This window comes from Caretta caretta, chromosome 6 (assembly GCF_965140235.1).
Source record: "Caretta caretta isolate rCarCar2 chromosome 6, rCarCar1.hap1, whole genome shotgun sequence".
In the NCBI taxonomy this organism is placed as follows: Eukaryota; Metazoa; Chordata; order Testudines; family Cheloniidae; genus Caretta; species Caretta caretta.
Window position 1 is genome coordinate 94,255,010 of NC_134211.1, and position 14,582 is coordinate 94,269,591.

Below are 14,582 nucleotides of genomic sequence, written 5' to 3' on the forward strand. Positions count from 1 at the left end.
ACTTACCCAAGACCATGCAAAGCAGTGGCAGAGCCAGGAAGAGAACCCAGAAGCGCTGAGTCCTGGTGCTGTGCTGTATCCATGAGTCCATCTCTATCTCAGAAGAGATATAAAACATGAGAGCAAAAGGAGACATTGATGGAACAGTGCGATTGTGTATGTTTGGATCATTTGCTAATGCCACAGCTGATCTCTGATCTCTTTCCTGAATCTCACCTATTCTTTGTCCCTTTCCAAATATGGCCCCAAACCAACATCAGCTATATTTCCTCTTGGCCTGTCCCCTCACATTCACTCATGCTGTTTCTTCCTAATAGTGACCTTTCACTCTTCTTATCAGATTTTCTCACCAAATCTCAACTCTTCTAACATTTCCATCACTATCATGCAAATGAAAAGCACAACGTAAGTGTACCATTATTATTACTAAAGCCAGGTGAGACAACTTCAGTACTTCTGGCTTCTCCTGCCTTGCCTCTGTGTCCTTCACAGAGATTGTCAAGGCTGCTTGGGGCTTTCTGTGTCTACACTATTGACAGATACTACCATTCCCCACTAATTACATATATATGAAAAATGTCCTTTGCATGAAAAAAATGGCACATGGGTGCCAACTAGTGGCAATGAGGTGTTGTTACACTGCTCAGTTGCATAACTCAGTTTAAGGGTGTGTGAGGGCTCCAGCAATATACATCTGTGCTTTCGGAGAGGAAGAGGAATACTAGTTGACAAAACTAATGTCAGGTTTATACATTGCCCAAAGGTCATGAAAGATGTAGGGTACTAGTTTAACACTATAGATGGATATAAGATCTTCTTTGCAGACATTCCTACAGCATTTATTGATCATTCAGTTTGACAGCTGGGATCACATTTCCAGAGGAGCCTCCTAAATTTGTGCCTGCAAAATCTGTGCAAACACTTAAGCACAGTTACTTATTCTGCATGTGTAAATGCTTATTTTCAAATGCAGAATTAGGGTCCAAACCCACAAGGTGCAGTGAACCTCCTACGAGGTGCTGAATTCCCTCAATTCCCATTGGCTTCCCAAGGAGATGTGTGCTCAGCACGGTGCATGATCAGGCACTTAGGAGACCCACTCCTTTCATTTATACATGACACGCGAGAGTCAGATTTTCCATGTAAGCTTAATTTTCAGCATCCTTGCCCCTTTCAGCATCCTTGCCATAAGACGTAGCCCTCTTGCTCCTGTTGGGCAATCCAGCTCAAGTCACAGAACAGCAAATAACTGATGAATCTTAAATGTTTATCCACACATGAACAGCAATTCCCATGTGTGTTCCAATCAGCACAAGATCTGCAAGAATAAAACAAGGGACTCCAATTGTAGAGTGACATTTAAAAAATTGAGAGGACAAGGCCTGAATCAATGAAGGGACTTAGGTATTGCAACACTGAGCATTGCAATACTTAACTTTTAGGCCCCTTGAAAAATCATTGGAATCCACAAGTCTGGGTTAGGCATGTAGGTTCCCTGTACAATGCATGGGGAGAGAAACACACCCAAGAATGGGATCTACAAAAGCCAGCAAGGAGCCTCCTAAATTAGACAACAGGAGATACTGATGAGAGGGAGGTGTCATAATCCCCGCTCCCTCAGAGAAGTAGGCACCTCAATCTGAGTTGAAGGAAAGTATCTACCTCTGCTTGCAAGCCACAGCTGGGAACCCCTCTCCTGAACTCAGGTGCAGATGGGGTGTAAGCTGTCTCTTGCAAGAATGGTTTAGGCACTTGCCTAACTCCACACAGTGTGGTAGGGGGGAGGACAATGGGAGAGAGCCAGAGGGAGAGACTGACTCCCTTACAACCTTTAGCCCAATGGTTAGGGTACTCATCCAGGGTGTGGAGACCCCAGGGAGAAAGAATTTGAACAGGAATCTCCCTGCTGTCAGTTCCCTAACCACTGCACTATAGTGTCACTCTCTCTCCCTGGCACAATTAACATTTAATTATTTTATACAAAGTGGAATGTCTTCAACAAGAGAGACTGAGGGAGCCCCACATCAGACTATCCCATAGTCCAGTTGTTATAGAGCACTCACTTAAGAGATGGAAAACTCCTGTTCAAATCCCTTCCCATCAGGCAGTGAGGGAATTAAATCAGGGTCTCTGACATTCCAGGCGAGTATCCTAACTACCAGGCTAAAGGTTATAAGGGAGTCAGTCTCTCCCTCTGGCTGTTTTGTGTGCAGTTAGGCATGTTCTGGACACAGCTGCTGGATCAGGCCCCATCTGTGAGCTGGCCAGGGCAACACCCATCTTCAGCTGGTTTGAGGATTGTGTGGGGGCTTAGACATCAGATACATGTCCAGACTCCTAGAGTGAGGCATGGTGCAAGTGCAGAGGCAGAAATTTAGGTGCCTGGAAAACTTGTACATAGAAAGTTTAGGTGCCTACAGGGTTAGGCAGCAGCTGAGTGGGGTTTTGTGGATCATGATAGTTCCTAAATCTAGGACATAAGCACCTAAATCTGGGGTCTAGGTGCCTAAATGCTTTTGTGGATTTGGACCCAAACGTTTTTGTTTTTATTCAGACTACAGCTTCATTCCTTGATTCCTCAGTCTTGCCTGTACCTTATGTGGCACTCCATTGAGCAGTGCATGAAGCATTTCTTTGATCTCAGCGTGTGCACATCATCCCATAATTAAGGAAACCCAATTACCACACCACTTCCAGATTGGAATAAAATTCAAAATCCTTGGTAACTCCCCCACATAGCACCCCATATTCCAATACTTAACTAGTACATTCATTTCTAGCTACAAATACACAGATATCTTAAAGGCTGGGTGCCAGATCCTTAGGTGGTGCATATGCTCCTAACTCCATTGAAATCAGTAAGCTACAATGATTTACACCAGGTGAGCATCCAGCCCTGGGTTTCTCAATGGCTTAGAATAAATTAATCACCTTGCAGGCAATGCTCAATGATCTCCTTCTCACCTTTAAAACAAAAATTCTAGGGAAAAGAATAACTCATTTTATGTTCCTTCATCTCTAACTCTTTGGGTAAAGGGTGGCCCCAGTGACGTCAATGATAGCATTGTCATTGATTTCAATGTGGGCTGGATTTCACTCTTTCTCTGTAAGACTAAGGGCTTGCCTTCACTGCAAAGTTATAACTTCAGTGCTGCCCCTCACTGGAGTACCATCCACACACAAAACCTTTTAATTTAAGCCTGTGGTGCTTTTAACCTGAATTGGCTGGCCCATCAGAGGGTATTGGCTAAGCTTAAATTAGAAACATAGAATCATAGAATATTAGGGTTGGAAGAGACCTCAGGAGGTCATCTAGTCCAACCCCCTGCTCAAAGCAGGACAAACCACAACTAAATCATCCCAGCCAGGGCTTTGTCAAGCTGGGCCTTAAAAACCTCTAAGGCTGGAGATTCCACCACCTCCCTAGGTAACCCATTCTAGTGCTTCACCACCCTCCCAGTGAAATAGTGTTTCCTAATAGCCAACCTAGACCTCTCCCACTACAAGTTGAGACCATTGCTTCTTATTCTGTCATCAGCCACTACTGAGAATAGCTGAGCTTGATCCTCTTTGGAGCCCCCCTTCAGGTAGTTGAAGGCTGCTATCAAATCCCCCCTCACTTTTCTCTTCTGCAGACTAAATAAGACCAGTTCCCTCAGCCTCTCCTCATAAGTCATGTGCCCCAGCCCCCTGATCATTTTCATTGCTCTCCACATCCCTTCTGTAGTGGGGGGTCCAAAACTGGACACAATACTCCAGGTATGGAGGCTGGACGTGCACAAGTCCATGGGGCCGGACGAGTTGCATCCGAGAGTGCTGAAGGAATTGGCGGCTGTGATTGCAGAGCCATTGGCCATTATCTTTGAAAACTCGTGGCGAACCGGGGAAGTCCCGGATGACTGGAAAAAGGCTAATGTAGTGCCAATCTTTAAAAAAGGGAAGAAGGAGGATCCTGGGAACTACAGGCCAGTCAGCCTCACCTCAGTCCCTGGAAAAATCATGGAGCAGGTCCTCAAAGAATCAATCCTGAAGCACTTGTATGAGAGGAAAGTGATCAGGAACAGCCAGCATGGATTCACCAAGGGAAGGTCATGCCTGACTAATCTAATCGCCTTTTATGATGAGATTACTGGTTCTGTGGATGAAGGGAAAGCAGTGGATGTATTGTTTCTTGACTTTAGCAAAGCTTTTGACACGGTCTCCCACAGTATTCTTGTCAGCAAGTTAAGGAAGTATGGGCTGGAAGAATGCACTATAAGGTGGGTAGAAAGCTGGCTAGATTGTCGGGCTCAACGGGTAGTTATCAATGGCTCCATGTCTAGTTGGCAGCCGGTATCAAGTGGAGTGCCCCAAGGGTCGGTCCTGGGCCCGGTTTTGTTCAATATCTTCATAAATGATCTGGAGGATGGTGTGGATTGCACTCTCAGCAAATTTGCGGATGATACTAAACTGGGAGGAGTGGTAGATACGCTGGAGGGGAGGGATAGGATACAGAAGGACCTAGACAAATTGGAGGATTGGGCCAAAAGAAATCTGATGAGGTTCAATAAGGATAAGTGCAGGGTCCTGCACTTAGGACGGAAGAACCCAATGCACAGCTACAGACTAGGGACCGAATGGCTAGGCAGCAGTTCTGCGGAAAAGGACCTAGGGGTGACAGTGGACGAGAAGCTGGATATGAGTCAGCAGTGTGCCCTTGTTGCCAAGAAGGCCAATGGCATTTTGGGATGTATAAGTAGGGGCATAGCGAGCAGATCGAGGGACGTGATCGTTCCCCTCTATTCGACATTGGTGAGGCCTCATCTGGAGTACTGTGTCCAGTTTTGGGCCCCACACTACAAGAAGGATGTGGATAAATTGGAGAGCATCCAGCGAAGGGAAACAAAAATGATTAGGGGTCTGGAACACATGAGTTATGAGGAGAGGCTGAGGGAGCTGGGATTGTTTAGCCTGCAGAAGAGAAGAATGAGGGGGGATTTGATAGCTGCTTTCAACTACCTGAAAGGGGGTTCCAAAGAGGATGGCTCTAGACTGTTCTCAATGGTAGCAGATGACAGAACGAGGAGTAATGGTCTCAAGCTGCAGTGGGGGAGGTTTAGATTGGATATTAGGAAAAACTTTTTCACTAAGAGGGTGGTGAAACACTGGAATGCGTTACCTAGGGAGGTGGTAGAATCTCCTTCCTTAGAGGTTTTTAAGGTCAGGCTTGACAAAGCCCTGGCTGGGATGATTTAACTGGGAATTGGTCCTGCTTTGAGCAGGGGGTTGGACTAGATGACCTTCTGTGGTCCCTTCCAACCCTTATATTCTATGATTCTATGATTCTAGGTGTGGCCTCACCAGTGCCGAATAAAGGGAATAATCACTTCCGTCAATCTGCTGGCAATGCTTCTACTAATACAGCCCAATGCCGTTGGCCTTCTTGTCAACAAGGGCACACTGCTGACTCTCATCCAGCTTCTCGTCTACTGTAATCCCCAGGTCCTTTTCTGCAGAACTGCTGCTTAGCCAGTTGGTCCCCAGCCTGTAGCAGTGAATGGAATTCTTCCTTCCTAAGTGCAGGCTCCTTGTTGAACCTCATCAGATTTCTTTCGGCCCAATATTCCCATTTGTCTAGGTCGCTCTGGACCCTATCACTACCCTCCATTGTATTTACCTCTCCCCCCAGCTTAGTGTCATCTGCGAACTTGCTGAGGGTGCAATCCATCCCATCATCCAGAACATTAATGAAGATGTTGAACAAAACCAGCCCCGGGACCAACTCCTGGGGCACTCCGCTTGATGCTGGCTGCCAACTAGACATTGAGCCGTTGATCGCTACCCGTTGAGCCCAACAATTTAGTCAGATTTCTATCCATCTTATAGTCCATTAATCCAATCCATACTTCTTTAACTTGCTGGCAAGAATACTGTGGGAGACCATATCAAAAGCTTTGCTAAAGTCAAGATATATCACATCCACCACTTTCCCCATATCCACAGAGCCAGTTATGTCATCATAGAAGGCAATCAGGTTCGTCAGGCATGAGTTGCCCTTGGTGAATCCATGTTGACTGTTCCAGATCACCTTCCTCTCCTCCAAGTGCTTCAAAATGGTTTCCCTGAGGACCTGCTCCATGATTTTGCCGGGGACTGAAGTGAGGCTGACTGGTCTGTAGTTCCTCAGATCCTCCTTCCTTTTTTAAAGATGAACACTATATTTGCCTTTTTCCAATTGTCCGGGACTGCCCCTGATGGCCACGAATTTTCAAAGATAATGGCCAATGGCTCTGCAATCACATCAGCCAACTCCTTCAGCACCCTTGGATGCATTAGATCTGGACCAATGGACTTGTGCATGTCCAGCTTTTCTAAATAGCTTGCATTAGCACAACTCACCAGCTGCTCACACAACTACTCTGCAGTGTGGAAGCAGGCTAGCTCCACTTGAGTGCTTATTAGTTCTCAAATGCCTTCCCACAGTTCCCGCTGTGCACGCAAGTGAGACAGACAAGTTCTCCCCCCATGCACTGGGAAAGAATTCAGAATGGCTCAGCTGACTGCCTCACAAATAATCCCCCCGGAAGTCTTGGTTCTACACCCTAGGGAATGCAGTACCAGCATGGCGTCATTTCGCTGTGTGGCCATTCTTACTCAAGCTAGGCTAACTCAAGAGAGGTGACACTCGAGTGTCACTAATGCCAGTTTACTCTGCAGTGGAGACATGCCCAAGTAGGATTCCCTTCCATCCTTCCAAGCCACAGATATTGGGGGGTGGGAAAAGTCATGCTGACTAGAAAATCCAGAGAATTCATTTTCAAAATTGTTTCTTCTTGTGTGCAACACTAGATGAAGAGGTACGTCAAGTTGTCAGAGGCACTGAAAAGGGGTTTAGGAAACTAAAATCTGAAGGAAATTATACCAACAATGTCAAGATACATAAATCTGCCACTTGCAATAAATATGTACAAATGGGATACTTTAATGACACTTAGACTTTCCTATTTGTGGCTAACTGGGAACATAATTTGGTTAGAACTAATCTTTGTAGTGCCCCTACTACCACACACCAAAAGAGATCCTTTTTCATTGTCTATCAGACTACTTCACTATTGGAAAGTTCTGTTCCCAACTACTATTCTTCTATTCAGACTTAAGAGATACTCAGACTATTTATTCCTGCTCTTGTCCTGCTGGGTTGTGACAATGGCTGGAATGGCATATAGCTAACTTTTTAGAAAGCATAAAAATTAGCAGTCAACCTTAGGATTTTTAAACCCATCTTTTCACAGAGAACTTGTATCCAAAATTACCTTAAATTACTGAAAAAAGAAAAGGCGGACTTGTGGCACCTTAGAGACTAACAAATTTATTTATTTAAAGTCTCTAAGGTGCCACAAATCCTCCTTTTCTTTTTGCAGATACAGACTAACACGGCTGCTACTCTGAAACCTTAAATTACTGAAACATTCAATAAAATTCTGACTGAGGAAAGTGTAAAAGTGAAGCTTAAAGTTAACCACGTGTTTAAATGCTGGCCTGAATAGGACTAACTTCAGTATGTGGGAATGAGCGTCCCTGAACTAAGGACTAAGTAAATAAACTAATTATGGTATATGAAATATGGTTTCCCCACTCTGAATATTTGTGATTGAAGAATAAAGATGATTTTCACCCTGCTATTTTCTGAACTAGGACAACAAAGAAGCATGCGAGCTAACATTGCATTCTGACTATGGCACATTGTTCTGTTCCTGTGATATTTCCAGTTGATGTGCATTCTAAGTTTTATTTAATACATGATTAGAGTATCTCAGCTGATTCTGTGAGTGGGTATTGGCTGCACTATTCAACAAGACCAAAAGATCTAAATATCCCCTTCTGTAATCTAGTCTGAAAATACATAAACACTGCTTTTGTTCATCTAATTTGTTTGTTTAAATTGATTAGGTTTTTTTATATGAAATCTTCATTACAAAGGTTTTACTAATAATTCAAGCTATTTTGGGAGGCCCTGAGACTTCCTGTTTCATTCCAATCTCAAATGTGGGTGGCTCTCAAACAAATCCCATTGTATGCTTAATTGAATTAGATTAGTTAGCACAGTGGAATGTTTCACCATATTGAACAAAGTAAGGTGTTGTGGTGGCAGTGGGGTGTCTGCCCCCCAGGAGAATGATAATTTAACCCTTTGGAGACTACACATTAAGGTTGTGATTCAGCAAAGCACATGCATAACTTTAAGTGTGTGAGCAGTCCCATGGAAGTGAATGTGCTTAAGTACCTTGCTGAATTGGGGCCAGAATTATCTATACCAGGGATCGGCAACCTTTGGCAAGTGGCCTGCCAGGGTAAGCCTCCTGGTGGGCCGGGCTGGTTTGTTTATCTGCCGCGTCTGCAGGTTTGGCCGATTGCAGCTCCCATGGGCCACGGTTCGCCGCTCCATATGGAGCTCACAGAACTACATACTCCTTGGCATTTTCACACCCCCACCCCCAATAGAGAGGGCTGTCCCAAGGCTCTCAGCACCATTTAAGACCTACAGAGAGACCATGGAAGAGGAGTCTGGTTGCTTAGAAGCTATATTGGGGTGCCTGCTCATCCTATATGCGTGGGGGAATGGTCTCTGCTCCAGTGCATGCAGGCTAGTATGGAAGACCACTCAGTCTCTCTCGGTACTTGTGTGTCCCCCAATACTAAATTATCCAAATGCCTAACACTCATTACTTGGGGACAGGCCAGATATGGTCTAGGGAAAGCCACTGAGTTGTGTTTATGTGCATCCAGTGGTCTTGGTACAGCGCACAGCCACCTCTGGGTTTGTCGACAAGGCAATCACAGGCTGCAACTACAGCTTGCATAGATATACCCCACCTAGCTTTGGTCTAACTAGCTCGGATACTAAAGCAGTGAAACTGTGGCAGAACAGGTTTCAGCATAATAAATACCCTGAGTTCTAGGCTGGCTTGTACAGCCCATACTTAACTGCGCTGCTGCAACTTCACTGCTCGGGTATGTACATATGAGCTACAGTCACACCCTGAGACTGCAGTGTAGATATACTCTTTAAGGGGTCGCAGCGACTATTTCAGCCCATAGACTGGAATAGCAGAGGGAGGGAGGGCGGGGTGTGTGTTGGAATTCACATTCCCAGCCACCCTGCATCATACCCACCTGGAATCCAGTCACTCAGGTTTTATGCAGCAGAGGAAATTTCACCTCTAGTGTGCAGTGCCCAGCACCCATTACTTCAGGGGGAATTGAGGACATCAACAAGTCGTAGGCTTGAGCCATTAGTTATCTGCCAATTTGTACAATGCCAGTGTTGCAAGTGTTAATTTCATTGAAAAAGGGAGGGAGACTTAAAGGCTTGGCAAATATGCTTGACTATATCATTGGAAATCCATCTCTTCTACAGCTGCCAGAAATACAATATTCACTTGTACTGTTTTCTGCATTGAAACATGGAACAAGAACATTTCAAAGGAGCAAGAAAGACTGATGTAGAACCCAAGTATTTATCTAGCACCTTTCACAGTTCCTGTGTGCCAAGGGGCTTTATAGAAGAGCTAAGATACTGGAAGTGTAATGAGTAGAACTGTTATGAAGGGAACTCTGTTTTCTGTTTGTGAAATAATCATGTTTTCTCCAACTGTATTCATTACTCAGCAGTATTTGCTGAATGGTTTGTTTGTACAATTTTCACCAAATGGATAATTTACAAAATGTTTGCTTTGACTATAAAACTATAAGGCAGTCACAGTCCATGGGGATGAGCATAAATACACAGATAGATCAAATTTATCTTTAAATACTTGCTACTCATGGTGTGTGGTGGGTCACCTAAATTACACATGTGATCTGAGATGGGATTATAGTAACTTTTGGAGCAGAAAAATTGTGAAATGACAATTAGTGAACAACAAATAGGAAGCTTCTGCTACAAGTGTCTAAGTGAATCACTAAATTTTTAGGGTCCCAACCCTAGCACAACAAATAATAATAAAACAGAGAGAATTCACCATGTTTATCTGAAAAACAATGTAACTGCTTTTTGTATCACTGCACCCGCTCTTGCACTGAATGTGTAAGGCAAACACAGCTGGCAGTAATAGTTTACACACAGACTGAGCCAGCAGAATCTGTTTTTAATTGAGAGAAGGGTGATTGACCAAGACACTGGAATTTATCTCATGTTTTTTTGTTTTTTTTTTAAAGTTCCATGAGTTCTTTAAACTTCCACCCGGATGCACTCCTCCACCACCCTGAATTTGACAGACAATTAGGCAGCCCGTAGGAACCCCACCACGCCTGCCTGGTCAGCAGAGTGGCAGAAAAATCCAACACAGCTGCATATAGTGAGATCACATTTATGTCACTATTTGGATTCTCCCTTTTTAGCCACCTCCCTCCTGCGCAACCTTTCCCCTAACTATCAGAGTTAAAGGGACAAAAATCAGTTTCGGCCCAAAAATTATTTTAAGAAACTTTGAAAGAAAAGGGACCAAAAACCCACCCGACTATGGACAAATGACTTTTCGGAATTCACTACCAGTGGGCACTGGAACACTTTTTACAGTGGGGGTGCTGAAAGCCAGGGGTCCCCAAACTTTTTACTTCATACCCCCCTTACCCGTGTCCATGCCCCCTCTCCCCAGAACTGTGGCCAGGACCGTGCTGTGACTCCGGGGCTAGGGGGGAACGCAGACATAGCTAAGGGGGCTGAGGCTGGAATCACAGTGGGGCCAGGAGCAGAGTCCCAGGCGTGGCTCCTGCAGCCAGGACCCTGGGCATGGGTCCGGGTGCCAGTGGTAGCTGGGACCCTGGGCGTGGGGCTGGGAGCAGAGCCCTGGGCACAGGGTCGGCAGCACTGGGACCCTGGGCGTGGGGCTGGGAGCAGAGCCCTGGGCACAGGGTCGGCAGCACTGGGACCCTGGGCATGGGGCTGGGAGCAGAGCCCTGGGCACAGGGTCGGCAGCACTGGGACCCTGGGCGTGGGGCTGGGAGCAGAGCCCTGGGCACAGGGTCGGCAGCACTGGGACCCTGGGTGTGGGGTTGGTGTCCGGGACCCCGCACAAAACCTGGGGGTGCTGCAGCACCCCCTGCACTCCTAGTTCCCGCATTTATGTTCACTACAAAATAGTGTTTTTGTGGATGTAATCCTTCCCATGCAGTGTTGGGAGCTTCGGTCTAACAGACTTGGCTGATGAGATCCAAAGTGAGAACCAGAGAATGAAACTAAAGTACAAACTGAAAATGAACCTAACCAAACTAATCTCAATGGCCTGCTCTGAGGGCAAAGGAAAAAAGTAAACAAACAGCATCAATAGTGAGGGTAATTAACTATTGGAACAATTTACCCAGGATTATTGTGGATTTTCCGTGGCTTGAAATCTTTAAATCAAGTTTGTATGTCTTTCCCAGAATATGCTTTCACTTAACCAGAAGCTACGGGCTTGAAGCAAGAATCATTTGGTGAAATCCTCTGGCCTGATTTATACAGGAGGTCAGACTAGATGATGGTAATAATCCCATATAATCTTAAAATCTATGACTATGAAATGTTAATTAGTTTTTTTAAATGTTAAGTTTCAGAGTAACAGCTGTGTTAGTCTGTATCCACAAAAAGAAAAGGAGGACTTGTGGCACCTTAGAGACTAACCAATTTATTTGAGCATAAGCTTTCGTGAGCTACAGCTCACTTCATCGGATGCATACTGTGGAAACTCTAAGCTGTAGCTCACGAAAGCTTATGCTCAAATAAATTGGTTAGTCTCTAAGGTGCCACAAGTACTCCTTTTTTTTAAATGTTAATTTTCAATAATCTAAAGGTGCTTTTAGCAATATGGGTAAGATTTTTATTTAAAATAGATTGACAGAGACCCTGGGGGTTTTCCACCTTCCTCTGCAGTGTGGAGCATGGGTCACATGCTAGTTTGAACTAAAGTAAATGGTGGATTCTCTGTAACTTTAAGTCTTTAACTCAAGATTTGAGGACTTCAGTAACTCAGACACCACTTACAGGCCTACCACAGTACTGGGTGGGTGAGGTTCTGTGGTTTGCAATGTATAGGAGGTCAGACTAGATCAGTGATTCTCAACCTGTTTACCATTGCGGGCCACATATGCAGCTCTCTATGTGTTATGTGGGCTGCATACTCACAATATATATACTACCTGTATGGCCCTGAGGATGTCACATGAACCATGGCTGTGTGCTGATTGGGTATCAGGTTGAGAACCACTAGTCTAGATGATCACAATGGTCACTTCTGGTCTTACAGTCTATGAGTCTATATGTGATTTTAATCTTAAAAGGGTCCTTTCAAAACCAGAGTGGTAAAGACATACTTAAAAAAACCCACCTAGAATGCATAATTAACTTATGGAATGTATTACCAGTAGATAGCAAGGCTAAGAGCAAAGCAGGCTTCAAACCAGGATTGGGCAATTATGTGAAGTGAGAACACCTGTAGCATGAGGGTTTATACACCAAATCAAATGTAACTATGTTCTCATTGTCTGTATAACTGAGTGATTTTTTTCTGAATCTCCATTCTAGTTTAATGAGTCTGACAAGAGGCATTTTGTGGCATTTTGACCTATTTTAATGAGAAGCAGCATCCACACTCAGAAAATTTGTACTGAGGTAGGAATTGCCACACAGGATCAGGCCAGTGGTCCATCTAGTCCATGATCCTGTCTCTGACAATGGCTAGTGTCAAATACTCCAAAGGCAGGTGCAAGAAACCCAGTAGTGGACAGTTATGGAAAAATCTGTAGGAAAAGCGGCTTCCTAGCACTAATCAATTAGAGTCCAGTATAAGATTTTCAGGTTTCAGAGTAGCAGCCGTGTTAGTCTGTATTCGCAAAAAGAAAAGGAGTACTAGTGGCACCTTAGAGACTAACCAATTTATCTGAGCATAAGCTTTCGTGAGCTACAGCTCTCTTCATCGGGTGCTCCACTGAATGCATCCGATGAAGTGAGCTGTAGCTCACAAAAGCTTATGCTCAAATAAATTTGTTAGTCTCTAAGGTGCTACAAGTACTCCTTTTCATTATAAGATTTTCAGTAACCCATTATTATCCTCTTAGCTGCAGGTCCTCTACTTCACCGGCTGTGTTTCCCATAGGTCTGACATTCCACTGAAGTCAATGAGAAAACAGTGTTGCAACAGCCTTCTGATTGGAGTATTTAGCAGGATGTAGAGATGTTTTACCTGAAATGTTTGGGAGCGTGGCAGGGGCATTATGTGTGGATGTTGAAACAGCTGTGAGAACAGAGAGGTTGCAAGAACACAGTGAAGGAGCATTTCACTGTAGACACCAATATTGAGAGAGGGAGAGAAAAGAGACAAAGAGTGAAGATCAGTTTAGGCAGAGGCAGGGTTCATTAGAAAGGATGGAAGAGGAAGCACAGGGTCTGCAGGAAGTAAACAAAGCTTATTTCAGGGCATAAAAAGGGAAGGGGTTTTAAATGATTGTTTGAATTAAATTTGGTTAAAGGGACATCCTCAACTTGAAAACTACTTATTTTCAAATATAGGTTAACAATAGCATCAGGTACTGTGTCTGTCCTGGAGTCCCCTGCCCCTTTTTGTAAATTTATAATCATTTAAAGAAACTCTCCCACAGTTGTGTGTGAAAGATCCCCACACAGACAAACAAGGGACAGTCTTCAGAGTAGCAGCCGTGTTAGTCTATATTCGCAAAAAGAAAAGGAGTACTAGTGGCACCTTAGAGACTAACCAATTTATTTGAGCATAAACTTTCGTGAGCTACAGCTCACTTCATCGGATGCATTCAGTGGAAAATACAGAGAGGAGATTTATATACACACAGAGCATGAAAAAATGGGTGTTATCATACACACTGTAAGGAGAGTGATCACTTAAGATGAGCTATTACCAGCAGGAGGGGGGGGGGAGAAAACCTTTTGTAGTGATAATCAAGGTGGGCCATTTCCAGCAGTTAACAGGAACCTAGGAGGAGCAGTGGGGGGGGGGGGGGGGATAAACATGGGGAAATAGTTTTACTTTTTGTAATGACACATCCAGTCCCAGTCTCTACTCAAGCCTAAGTTAATTGTATCCAGTTTGCAAATTAATTCCAATTCAGCAGTCTCTCGTTGGAGTCTGTTTTTGAAGTCTCTTTGTTTTAATATTGTGACCTTTAGGTCTGAAATCGAGTGACTAGAGAGATTGAAGTGTTCTCCAACTGGTTTATGAATGTTATAATTCTTGACATCTGATTTGTGTCCATTTATTCTTTTACGTAGAGACTGTCCAGTTTGACCAAAGTACATGGCAGAGGGGCATTGCTGGCACATGATGGCATATATCACATTGGTAGATGTGCAGGTGAACGAGCCTCTGATAGGGTGGCTAATGTGATTAGGCCCTGTGATGGTGTCCCCGAATAGATATGTGGACACAGTTGGCAATGGGCTTTGTTGCAAGGATAGGTTCCTGGGTAGTTCCTGTTGTGTGGTTGCTGGTGAGTATTTGCTTCAGGTTGGGGGCCTGTCTGTAAGCAAGGACTGGCCTGTCTCCCAAGATTTGTGAGAGTGATGGGTCGTCCTTCAGGATAGGTTGTAGATCCTT